This window comes from Anas platyrhynchos, chromosome 1 (genome assembly GCF_047663525.1).
Source record: "Anas platyrhynchos isolate ZD024472 breed Pekin duck chromosome 1, IASCAAS_PekinDuck_T2T, whole genome shotgun sequence".
NCBI lineage: Eukaryota > Metazoa > Chordata > Aves > Anseriformes > Anatidae > Anas > Anas platyrhynchos.
The window spans coordinates 50,977,061-50,991,229 of record NC_092587.1 but is presented as its reverse complement, the minus strand read 5'-3'; positions in this window follow the sequence as shown (position 1 = coordinate 50,991,229).

The window sequence follows — 14,169 nt, the reverse complement described above, 5'->3', positions numbered from 1 at the left end:
TATGATTATGTGAGAATTTAAGTCTTTGATTTATGACAGTGCACTGCTCTAATCCTACCCCATGTGCCCATGTGTGGAAAAAGTTTCAATGTATAACCTGTGTGTAGTCTGGTGGCTCAGAAATCATAAATCAAAAAGAAATGTAAACCTTTTTTTTTTTTTTTTTTTTTTTTTTTTAATCCTGTGAGTTTCACATCAGACACATGATATTTTCAGGCCTCACTCATGATTCTCACATGCTTGGAGCCAGTAAAATTACTGTCTCTTGCCACCCACCCACTTCCTGATGAGCTACTTCAGGAGAAGTAGATATACTGCTACTGTTTACTCCAGGATCCAGCATTATATCGCCTTGCAGGGCCAGCATGAGGTTGATCTTTTCCTGATCCAAGCACATACAGATTTCCTAAGATGCAAGCTACATATAAAACATTCTGATCACAGACGGGGAATACAGTTTAGTAAGAGAACTTGTTTCAAACTGTTGAACATTACTGCTTCTTTGTCTTCACAGGAACAGTTCTTGCCTTGGAAAACATACAAGTCTAATTCTGACTATACTTTTGTAGTGAATAATAGCTCAGAAACATTGTACAGATTAAAAATACTGGGACAAAACTACATTTTATTCCTGTAATTCAAAGTGGAAGGTAAGTACGAAATACAGAAGTCCAATCATCAATGTCAGAAGAGGGATTGAAAGGTTAAAAAAAAATCGCTGCTTTTTTTTTTTTTTTTTTCCTTTTTTCTTTTTCTTCTGAAAAACAGAAAGAATCCTTTGAAAAACAAAGCATAAAGAGATCTGAATAGTTCTGGCTTAACATTATTTGTCAGGAACCTAAACTGCATTCATGTAAATGATAGCTGACCAATAAGTATTTCATAGGTGTCATTTCATTGCTTACTCCCTTGTCAGCCTCTGCAGCCCAGGATGCCTGACTTTCTCACTAATTCTGCTTTAAGGTTTTACTTGGAAATGGGAGACACTGTAAGGCTATAGTTGTAGGTCATTGTCACAGGAAATCTATAGTGTGGCAACACCATCAGTTCCATAAAGATAGCAATTATCTTGTGAACATCCACTGGCTGTAGAGAAAATAAATCCAAGGTATTACCCTTAATGGAATGATTTAATATGACACATTTTGCATAGAGGGAAAAAACAAACAAGTAAACAAATAAAAAACTTCTAATGCTAGTGTTTTACTTGAATATCCTTGTACATGTTAAATCTTTATATATATATACATATACTTATATATACATATTTTTAAAATGGTTTATAAACCAAGTTTTTGGACATAAATATGTACTTCATTCTCACACGTGCATGGAGGGATGATGAGATAAAAACAAAGTACTCAGAGTAAAAAATGTGTGGTGAAAACTGAAGAACTGCTGCAGTCAAAGAAGGCTTTTTACTCACTTCTATGAATTTTCACTTAAATTTTCACTCCAGAGTGTATGTATGCGCTCTGCCAGAATTTCTTATTATAACAGGCAGATTGCACATTTTCTTACTCTGAAAACTATCTGTTCAATTTTATCTGCTGTAACTATCTCCTTAACTTTAAACATGTAAGAAATCTACTTGGGCTTTCTGTATCTCATTTTTCTTTACATCTGTGATAAGTTCAAAAGATTTCATTGTCAACCAAGTGAAGATGAAGCAAAATTAAAACTGCCATCTGCACATGGAAAGCAGACTGAAATACTAATTGTCATTGCAGCGTGTATAAGGAATCTATTTTGCTGTCTTACAATACAATCCTTTCATGATAAAGATACAATGTCTGAGGCTAGTTGTTATAATGTGCATTGTTATCACCCTTGTAGGACATGAGTCAGAACAGATCCAAACATGCAAGGATACGCTTTATCCACAGTGCAAGGATATGCTTTAAATCCCCTCACAGTTGAAGTCTCCAAAGCAAGATGTTGGAAAGTCAGAAGCCTGAGTGGCTATGTTATCACCTTATTTTACACTACCAAAATGCACTTTCTTCCTCATGGGAGAGAGAGATCCTGAATCCTTTCCTAAAGATAGTCGCCTGTGTACTTCTTTCAAAGATGGAACAGAGTTTGTTTCTTCCTCCTAAAAAGCAGCTGTAGATGTCGATAATTCAGTGGTTAGAGCACTTAAACTCACTTGCCTGAGGGTTGTACTATAACCTGCCAATCCTCCAGATGCATCCTACCCACAACTCATTAAGTTTTCCAAGAGTGTGTGGGAGGTCAAATTTCACCCCTGCCTTTGGAAGAGCAATTCTCTGAAAGAAAATAATGCCAGTTTCAGTGGACCACAACAAGCAACAGGCAACAAGTGAAAGCTTGACTGTCTCATCCAGTGACTGGGACACTCCCAAGAGCAGGAAAGCCTAGTCTGATCTTTACCCTAACAGTATATTTCATGATAAAAAGTCTTTGGAGGAGGCTCACCCTCAGATGAGTAGCTGAGCTATGGAGAATTGTTAACTTCTGCTCTAAGGCTCTATGGCCCAGGTAATCTTTGATTATGTTCACAGTAAGAAACAGATTTAATGCATGAATAGAGAATGTTCTTCCTATTTTTTCTTCACAGATAACCTGCTATTAGAGTACTGCTCTGAAGCTGAGAGCTATGGACTTGATTCCCCTGCAACAGCAACAAGATTTGAGCAACTAAGTTAGTTCAAACTGATGTTAAAGCTATAGCTAGTTTCTAAATTGGATGTTAAACCTACTTATTTACTTCCAGCTATCACTGCATCCTATTCCAGTGCTCACCACTTCTGTGTACTGAGTCACATAGGAAACTTCTGTTGTTCTCCTCACTCTTGAAGAATCACAGAATGGCTGAGGTTGGAAGGGACCTCTGGAGGTTATCTGACTTAACCCCCCTGCTCAATCAGGGTCACCTAGGACATGTTGCCTAGGACCATGTCCCAGGCGGATTTGAAGATCTTTAAGGAGGGAGATTCCACAGTCTCAGTGGGTAGCCTATGCCAATGCTTGGTCACCCTCATAGTAAAAAAGTGTTTCCTAATGTTCATGGGGAACCTCCTGTGTTTCAGTTTGTGCCCATTGCCTCTTGTCCTGTCACTGGACACCACTGGAAAGAGCCTGGCTCTCATAGTGAGAAAACACAAAACCAACTGTTTAGAGTGTTGAAAATTCTTTGGCTAGAAATGAGATAATCGTTTTTATTTTTCCCTTTCCTTATTTGAACTCTGTCAGTCTTGGCTTGCATCTACTTACTCCCTGAGTTCAATCTGAGCTTATTCATTCCTTTCCCTTTTCAGTTGCCAAAAATGATAATGCCATGGTAAAAGCAGCAGCAAAATGGAGGAAGGACAAAGTCACTTATTTGGCACTTAACATACCCATAAGCTCACTACTTTTCTCTCACCTGCTATGCAGAACTCTGCTCCTTGATCTTGTCTCCACAGCATCCAGTTTGAAAACACATGCAAATCATTCACGTGCTGGGTGAGTGTATGGCTGCACCTGCAAATTTGCTTGGCAAGAGCCCGACATTATAAGGGAGCTCTGAGGACACTGGCTGGGTTGTACCCCTCAAGGGACAAGACCTAGCTGATGAATTCTGATCAGACTTATAGGCTTGTATACAAGCAACAATCTGAGCTTTGGTTGTCTGAGCTCGCAAGACAGAGTTTAAATATAGATATATATATATAGATATATATATATATAGTTAAAAATAAGGCGAGAAATTTCTAGTGATTTTTCAGACCCACAGCTTTGGTTTCCCAAAGTGTCAGCGCTTGTTTCATTTTTTTTCCTGACCTTAGCTTTACTTAAATGTAGATTTTTTTTAAGTTTGTATTATCATGCTATTTGTTAACCTGAGGGCACTCAGCTGATCCCTGGTTATTGCTTGATCTGTTTAATAACAAGACTCTTCCTGTACTTACAAGTGTTACAACTGTCAATTATGAAATGGTATGTTGAACCATTGTGAAACTATGTGTCTCATGACACATCTGTCAGTGGGCATATTATAGTACGTATTTTTTTAACAGTTTGGGGCTTTTTTTTTTGCCTTTTTTTTTTTTTCTTAATAAATTGCATTTCCTAGTGCTATTCTTTATAACTGAAACTACATTAATGATAATTAAAACTCATCAAGCTAGTACAGGCACAGATATTAAGAGACTTACACAACACTACTGATAAAAAGATAGAAAACACAGTAAGAATTCATTATGTGTGCTGTCATCCAATCTTTCAAAAACATGAATATAAGAAGCTACTGAAGTTATGATCTTCCTCTTTGAAATTCAGAAGTTAAACTCATATTTCATTTGAACTCCTAAATCAATTGTAAATAAATTTGTGAACGAATTTAGGAAAGTATTTTCTAGAGAATATTTTCTTGATTTTGTTTTTAGTTTTAATACTCAAGATCTAAAGATTTTTTAAGCATTTTCTCCATGAGACAGCATAATTTATGATTTTTGACTTGTTTCAACTCTGTTTTAAATATTCTGCCTTACTGAGACCAAAACAGAACTCTTCCTCAGTTAAATGGTCTGTGATTCTCCCTCTCAGCTATTTATAAAATTACCTTTTACAACGTTAGGTAAGCATATTTTTTTGCCATCTTTAAATCCCCAAAGATGAGGAAGATTGTTGTTGACCCCTGATGGTGAACAAAGAGAAAAATGTCCCAGAGCTTCATTAAGATCTCCAGGTGGACAGAGAGATTTTAGGTAAGCAAACCATCCACGTATTTCTGCTGATGAAAAACAAAACAAAACAAAACAAAACAAAAACTACAGAAATGGGACAAGTATTTGACAGCTTGGTGTCACTGTTGCTGTTATTTTTAAAATCCATAAAGAATAATGAAAAATGGAAGGAAAGAAAAACGGATAGACAAAAAATTCTGTTGCGGTAGTCTTTCATTTTGGTAAGTTATCATTCTGGATTCCTGTTGTCTAAAACCAGTAGTTCAGTGGGTAGACTCCAGTGAGCCTTTCCAAGCTAGCTATGATTGATCATGTGGGCCATGTAGTAAAATGTTGTAAAATCTTCAGAGGTAACAGTTGGATCACCTCACTATCAGCATCAGCTAAACCAGGACAACTGCTGGTAGGTGGAAAAAGGAGTGCACTGGATACCTTTTTTGCCATTGCTCCCAGCACCTTTCATGAAGAAAGGACAGGGTCTAGGACTATGGCAGAAGGATCCAGAAGACATCACTCTTTGCATACCTGATTTCAAATTTTTATAAACATAGGGTTTATTTTAGACTCTCTTGGACTCACTGAGGGAAATGCAGTTTACTATACCAGATTTCAGAGATGCTTGGGATTTGAAAATTTTCAGGAGACATCCAGAAACAACAGAAAATCATTGTTTTCATAGCTAAGCAGTTCCTGGGAAAATATCTTTATTTATTGGTGGCCAATACTTTCATCAGTGATTTCAAAATGTCAGTATCCGAAGGCCTCACTGCAAAGGTTGGAAATTACCTCCAAGATCATTTGGTCCAACCATCCCCCTACCACCAATGTCACCTACTAAACCATGTCCCCAAGAACCACGTCCAACATTTCCTTGAATATTTCCAGGGATGGTGACTCCACCACCTCCCTGGGCAACCCGTCCCAATGACTACTCTTTCTGAGAAGAAATTTCTCACAGTTTCCAACCTGAACCTCTCCCAGTTCAACGTGGGGCCATTCCCTCTGGTCCTATCACTAATTATCCACAAGAAGAGGCTGAAACCCAGCTCCCTACAACTTTCTTTCATGTAGTTGGAGAGAGCAAGAAGGTCTCCCCTGAGCCTCCTCTTCTCCAGACTAAACAACCTCAGTTCCCTCAACCATTTCTTATAGGACTTATGTTCCAGGCCCTTCACCAGGTTCTCTGGACACATTCCAGGGCTTTGATGTCCTTCTTGTAGTGAGGGGCTCAAAACTGAACACAGTACTCAAGGTGTGGCCTCACCAGAGCAGAATACAGGGGGATAATCACCTCCCTGGTCCTACTGGCTACACTATTCCTGGTACAAGACAGGATGTCATTGGCCTTCTTGGCCACCTGGGCACTCTTCGGGCTCATGTTCAGGTGAGCATTGACCAACATCCCCAGTTCCTTTTCCTCTGCACAGCTTTCAAGCCACTCTCCCTCAAGCCTGTAGCGTTGCATGGGGTTGTTGTGACCAAAGTGCATTTAGCCATTGTGACCTGGCGTTTAGCCATGTTGAACCTTATCCCATTGGCCTCTGCCCATCGATCAGTTCAGGTCCCTGTGCAGAGCCTTCCTACCCTCCAGCACGATGAATTTAACAGCAAAGGATCCCAAAGCACTGTGGCATGTCTGTCATGTGAAAAAGAGTTGAGTGGGAAACTTATATCTCTACATTACTTAAAGTGAAAGAAAGACAGTTTCCTGTTTAGGAAGATGACTTGAAGCAAGGGAGTAAACATATAAATGTTTGTTTGTTAAGCATGAAACCTTGTCTGAATTTGGCCTCATCTATTCCAGTGGACACGACCTTCTCATCATAGGGTTTGAGTTTGTTCCTATAACTGCTGATGCAAGAAATTCATTAGGAGGTGCTGTTAGTCAGCTGCCCTTAAGGCTAGTTTATAATTATTGAAGACAATTACAAGATATGTTAAATTATTATATGATGTTATTCGAGCAGGTTAAAACTCATTAGAAACCACATAAAACCTTCTTTTCATTAATGGCATGAAACGATCCAGCACCTTATTTTTGTGTCATAGGCAATTTTCTCTGATGTTACAAACACACCCTCTCATGTATAGTACTGGACTACAATCATGGCCAAGTAGATTAAGAATAGATTCAAAATCATTAGATTTAGGTTCCAATTCCTTTCACTACTATTAATGTGTACATTGGGGAGCAATCTATTAGTAGTGATAGCCTAAATCTCTTTTGCTTCTCCAACCTCTGTTCAAACCTGCTTGTTCTTGCTGTCACATTGCTTGCTGTGCTCTGCCAGCTGCAGAAACTCTTGCATAATGTGCACCCACAGCCTGAGTGTCTGCATGTGATCATACAGAAGTCATCTACACTCTCTGAACAACAGCTCATAGCCAGGAAGGAGTGCAGGGAAACTTTTCTTATAATGTCTATTTACAATTTGTCTGCAGGGTTGGTCTTAGTAGATAACTATTGAGTGCTTAGATGAACTGATCTTCCACCACCACTCAATAAACGATTCTGTTGAGTTAGCTACTGACTGATGACTTTTCTCAAATATAGAAGCTTTATTTCATACAAATTTCATGGGTATTTCCCCCCCATTTTGCATGAAGTAAAACTTCTGGGACTACATAAATACAGCTATTCTATGAAATAACACACTTAGGTGCATTTAAATGTCAAAAGACCAACAGAAATTTACAAGGTGTAAAAATAAAAAAAATGATGTCTCTATTTCTTAAAGAGTAGAGTTTAAAAACAAACAAACAAAAAATAAAAATAAACATACAAACACAGAAACAATGACAACAACAACAACAAACAGTCATGCCATGAACTACAGTAAAAACCTGAAACTGCTGAGCTTGGAGATAAAACACAAACACATCTTTGATTTGGGAAATATTTGTCCTGCTCTTGCACAATCAAGTGAGTAAGGAAGGGAAAGAGTATGTAAGTTTATAGGCTGCCATCACTTATGCAAGTCTTTCACCTGAGATTAAGCAGGTTCTAACAGTAAAATTTCAACGGGATTATAGTTCCTATGTCTGCTAGTTACATTCTGAGTGTTTTCTTTGTTCCCACTTTGGATAAGTAAAAAACAAGAAAAATGGCTAATGATTTCTACCTCTTAACTATCAGGGCTGAGCTGCTGGCTTCCATTTCCTTCATGAAACAAGAGAATGGGAGGAAGACAGAAAAGTAACTGCTGGTGTGAGGGTTGTTCTGAGATCATGTATTTTCTAGCTGTGGATAAAAAATAATACTCTGTTCAAGAATTAAGAAAAAAAAAGTCTAGCAAACTTGAAAGATGGGGTAAAAGCTTTTCTGATTTGAACCAGCTGTGGCCATTATGAACGGAATCATCCTAACATGGTTAGCTGAAACATAAAAGAAGGTGCTTCCTAGTTTGTCAGTATTTTATAACCCCAAAGGAGTTCTCACGACTCAGAAGTTGTTTTGAAAAAAATCTGTAATCCTAATTAGTTGCAATGGTCTTAAAAATTTGTACTTTGGACAATTTAGCTGACCTAGTTCTCCAGCCTTTGAGGTTAACTTGTCAAGAATATTCATAATTTCTATGAAACATAACATCACAAGTCTGACTTAAGTTATGAAAATGTAAGGATTCAGATTTAACCTTGAAAAACCCTCGCTCTTGCCTGTATCAGATGTCAGAATTCATAACAAGACTATGATCATGCATCATTTGATATATTGTAGGGTAACTTTTTGAATTACAGACTATAAAAATATGCCTTGTTGATTTGGGCTTTCCTCTTGGTTATTGTTTGAGGGCTAAATTCAATAACAACCAATCTGTATCCCACCCACTGCAAGTAACTTAGTTTAACATTCAAATGATCACATCCATCAGAATCCTCTGTCAGCATGGGAATATTGCTATCAATATGTCTTAATGACAAAAATTTCTTTAAAGGCACTTCTGCATAACAAAGCAAGCAGTTTGTAATAGCAGAGATTCCTACCAGGGAGCACAAATTAATCTTAAAATTTACTCCACTGTCAGTACATATTTTAAAAGAAATTTCTTTTTTACTTTCATAAATTCCATTTTTCTGTGCCAGACACTTATGAAAACGTCTACATACATTTCCCCTAACAATACAATACTAAAATGCAGTTGTTAAAAATACCTTGGTAATATAAACAGAAATGCTATCCAAACTTGTGTCTTTTTGGACTGGATTTACTATTGATGGTATAAGCTTTGTGCAAATCTGTGGATGAAGCTGTCTGGCCCTTGTCTGGATTTAACCAGCTTCAACAAAAGAGCTGAACACCTTTCTCACTGATTGAGAGCAAAAGCACTGATTGTTGCTAATAGGAGCAGACGTAGCCTGCTGATGGCTGGATTTTAAGCAGCTTCACTTGAATTTTATAAATGAGTTTATTATGATCCTAGCATGTGAATTTTGACTTTTACACTTCAAGGATCAGACTCAAGTAACCTTAATAGTAACAGTAGAACTATTTATTAGAGAGCACCCAGTGACTCTCAACAAAAACTACTAAACAAATATCCAGTTAACAAACAGGCCCTATAGCATAAAATTCAAAAAAGATTAAGTCACACAAATGAAAAATAGAAAGTGTTCTTATTCCATTTTACAAAGGGGGATTTGTAAAACTAAGAAATTAGAAGATTTCCCTACAATGACAAAATATGTCAGTGGCAGAAAAGAAAAATGAATCAAGAATTTCTGAGTCTCCATCTATTGCTCTAAGTATAACCCTCCCAAACTGATTTCAATGCTTTACATCTAAATCAAGATCCAAATAATGGTGGTCTCAAGTACCTTTTTAGCTTTAACCTCTCCTTTCTTTCTATATTTTTAATAAACTTCACAATAGTTTATCTTACCTATACATAGCACATTCAGTATGTTAAGCATTATATCAATACAAAATACAATCCAAACCAGTTCTCAACACATTTTGACAGATGAACAAATACTTGTATATTGATATGAAGACGGCAAAAGAAACACACACCTTCAATTCTTTACACATTCCTCTCTTCTCCAAAAAATCTGGGCAAAGCATTGTAATTCAGTCTGTATTCCTGATCACCACAAAACATGGTGGAGTTTGGCCCATGTGAATTGGTATGAAGTAAAGGACCAGGCATTTCTCTTGAAGAATTCCTCCTCAGCTTTTACAGCCAGACATAACACAATGAAATGTGTGCTATGCAAACAAGCCAGTTACAGTATAATATGAAAGATATATTCTTGATGTGCTTAAAATAATTTTGTCTTTGTGATGGAGGAAACTGAAAAGCCTATGAGTACATGTGCAGAAATATTTCAGCTGACCTTTTTCCCTTTGTGTTCAGAGAGATTTACCAACCTTGTAAATGTGTTTACTCTTAGATTTTTTCATTTGTATTTATTACCTTTTCAAAGTATAATAAGTCTGTGTAGAAAATAAACAAACAAACAAACAAACAAATCACCTCCTGGAGGATGTGAGCTGGTGCTTAAAGAACCTAAGAAATCACTAAGAAATCTATGATTTTAGCAGTGGCATGACACAGGACTTTGGAAAGAGCATACCGGTGACTGTGCTATTTGCATTTAGAAATATTTTACTGTCTTTGTTATTTGTTTATTTTCTCGAAAATATAAGTACTTTCTAACATACGGGTCAGACCCATAGCTAGAGTGCATTCCCAGAGACAACTGAATGTTCTAGAGTTAGATTGAGGGTTTGAAAATTATTAGTGCCCACAGCTATCTTTCATAGGTAATGAGAAAGAATGCTTTGCTTTCTAGTAAAGGGAAATATTGTTAGCATTTTGAGCTATTTACATACAGTCATAGTCCAGTGTGGAGATCATATCATTCAGAGCTATAGGGCAACAGATTTAGAAAGTGTGCTGACAGTCTAACAGTGTAACACTTCAGCTGCATTTCTCAGGAAAAAAAAAAAAAAAAGAGAGAGAGAGAGAGAGAGAGAGAGAGAGACCCGATTACATAGTTGTGCTATAATGGTATGTCTGTGTAAGTACACATGGCTACAAATTTGCCCGCAGGGATTTGCAAATATGCCTTGTCTGAGTGTCCATCTTTCATTCTTTCCCCATATTTTTTGCATCTGTTGGACATTCTCAACCAGATTTGCCAGAGGAAGGCTTGAAAAGTTTCAAAGTCTTCAGGTTCCTGCTGTTGTAAATAAAACAGATGACTGAGAAGAGAAGACTCTTAGAGGAAGGACTGCTACATAAACACACCCTTGATCAGAAACATAAGTTAGACATGATACAGAAAATAAATGGTCAGAATGCCTAAGCATGGGAAAAACTTCAACTGAAGCTTTACAGAGAGTAGCAAAATGCATGCAAGACTGAGTCTAACGACATTTAAATTATACTTCTTCTTGCTTTTAGTCTGTGGTGAATGTGGGGATATTACTGAAAGAGTTTTTACTTCAGTCCTTCCTCTGTGAATGATACATAGGTAGCTGTGTCTGAATTAGCTAAGGAAGCAACACGGGTTCACAGAAACATTAGAAGCGTATCTAATCCACGTAAGCACATGCAACATTGCTCAAAATGAGACAGAAAACTTAAAATTTCCATCACACTGCTAGTGATTGATGAATGGAATAACTTATAAATAAGAGTGTGGTGGGTGTGATATGGCAACAGGAATGCCCAGGAATACTGGAGAAGAAAGTAATGAAGGGTGTAGCAGTAATGTTCATCCAATAATTCAGCACTGTGTCCTGGTTCAGACTGAAGAGGCAGTGAGAAATGCTTCATTGACATTCTGCAGCAGTATTTTGTTTCCAAAGACTATAGCTATTAAATAAAACAGTGTTTTGTCAAACTGCAGCAGACTTTCAAGAATTACAATTAGTTTCTACATAGCAATTCAAAAATATATACGTTGCTATCCACATTCAAACTAGAATAACATTCAAAATCATACACTCACTGTCAATTCATGGTGTTAGCAAGCAATCTAAGAATCTAAGTATCTAAGTATCTAAGTATCAAGTATCCAAGAATCACATGCTGTACTAGGCTTTAACACTTTAGGTTGACATTTTCAATTCATATTAAATTAGGACACATAGTAAGGTAGTAAACCTTTAGCTTCCCCTGGATTGGGTAAGTGTGGAACTACAGACACAGATCTAGGTTGGACTACATCTTGAAAGAGGAAACCATCTGCATTTATTTCATACAGTGGAGAGGTTAAGGGTTGTGTCACACAGACATATGGAATGTTATTATATTATTTACCTTACAGTCAACAAAGAGGGGAGAGGTGGGGATTGTCTGATGAACCCTGCAGTTCCCATGGGCCTCATAAATGTCTAATATTAGAAGTCTGTTCCTCCAAAGTTGTCATGACCTTTGCCCTTTCCCTGAGAGGACCTTTAAGTTCCCCTACACTTCATGAGTATTGGGCACATGGGAATGGAACTGAATTTGGATAGGAGTATATGATCTGTGTGATAATCCTACTATAGTTGTTAGAGACAAAGGGGCATAATTAACCATTGATTTCTTGCAGCTTTAATTTTCATTCACTGGATTTGAACTTGCAGTTCAATAGCTGCCCTGTTGAGTGTTGTAATAATGAGATGAGTTGTTCCTGAAAAACATTTGGATGCAGATGGGCACCATAACTAACGCAAATTCAAAATAGCTAGACCAGACTCCAGGGCATGCAGTATTAACAACTCTACCCAAGCTCAGTGCCCAAAAAATACGTGATTTGATCTATCTTTACAAGCTTTTTTTTTTTTTTTTTTTTTTTTTTTTTTTTAATACAGTCTGTTCCTCTCTCCCACATTTGGACATTTTAAGCCTGTATGTCTTGCTGTATTTTTTTATTTTCAGATAGGACGGGTATAAGTGAATCTTTAATGAAAGTTCTCACATGAGAATCTAGAACTTTAAGAAATAAATCAAGTATCACCTCATATTGGACAAACCTTAAGAATTAGCACCACTCTAGGACTATAAAAAGACTCAATCAAAATAAAACCGAAGTGCAAAATGTGTTAACAAAAAAGGCAAAACTTACCATAAGCTAATTTTACGGTTATTTTCCAATAGTTCAAGATTATGAAACTGTCAATATATGTGAAAAGTGATTTTTCACAATAGAAGTATTTGAAAAGATCATTTAATGAGCATCAAATTCCACTAATTTACAGGAGATTTTTTTCCCGTGCCCTTTAAAGAAGTTGAAATACTTTATACATTTGATCTGTAATAAAATATTGATTCTTTGTCTTCGAAAACTCCTTATATAGGACAATATTAAAAAATGTAAGTTTAAAAAAAAAAAAGAAAAAAGTTTGGATTGGGAAAATATAAGCATGTATTACGTCCAAGGGAAGATGGGAATCTAGTTGGGAAGATTATATATATATATATATATATATAAAGAAAATATGAAATATACACATCATTTAAATCATCTTATTGTCACAAGGGATAAATTACATACGTTCTGTGATCAAAGCATGGTGCAGGACTGTCTGCATGTGTATTCAGCTTATGAGGCTTAACAATGTTCTTTAAAGAAAGAAAGGTCACTTTTCATTCTGAAATATCATTGGAGAGCTGGGATCATACATTAATGCTGCTTCCTCTGTTAAAGGAAAACGAATATTATTTACTGTACTCTTTTTGAAATTCTAAACATTTTTACAAGAATGGAGAATAGGAGCTTGGTTAATGATTATTCAAAGAGCTAGAAACTGACTCACTATTAAAAAAATAGGTATTAACAACTTTTTTCATTTACTTTTTCATGCTAGGTGTTCCTATTTTGTTTGTTAATGGATGATAGTGGTCTAACAGTTAGTATTCTTCTATTAAGATGTGGTTCTACTTTTACATTACAACAAGCTTTTCATTTTAAAGAAATTATATTTTTGATCTGTTTTGTTCTTTTGAGCTTAGATGTTCAAATTCTTGGAGGTCATACCTTAAATTTTCACATCCATTCTAGTCCTAACTTGTATTTAAATTATCTGGACCTGTTCCCCAAGACTTTTGTACTGGAGTAGTACAGGGTTTATCTACAGGGTTACAATAGCTTCCCATTCAGAACACAGACATGACATTCACGGAACTGACGCTGACTTAAATTAGCTTTGGATAAGTACCAAAAAATAATTAGAAATGTCCTGTTGGAACTGCATATTCTGTTCCCTTGGGAGCTGAGCAGTATGGTGATAAGTGGAAACAAAACAGTTTTTGTTTGTTTGTTTTCAGAATATGAAATCAGTATAACTACATGGAATTCACACCACTGTTTTTCTAGGATTGCTTAGTCATGTAGGCACATTTGTCATTCGTGCCTCCTTACCTCATCCAGAATTTTGGGGAGAGCCTAACCTCAGTCACTACACAGTTTCAAAGCTCCTGCTTCATTGGTATCCAACATCTAGCTTGTAGCTCTGTCTCTATGAAAATTCAAGTTCAAACTGAGC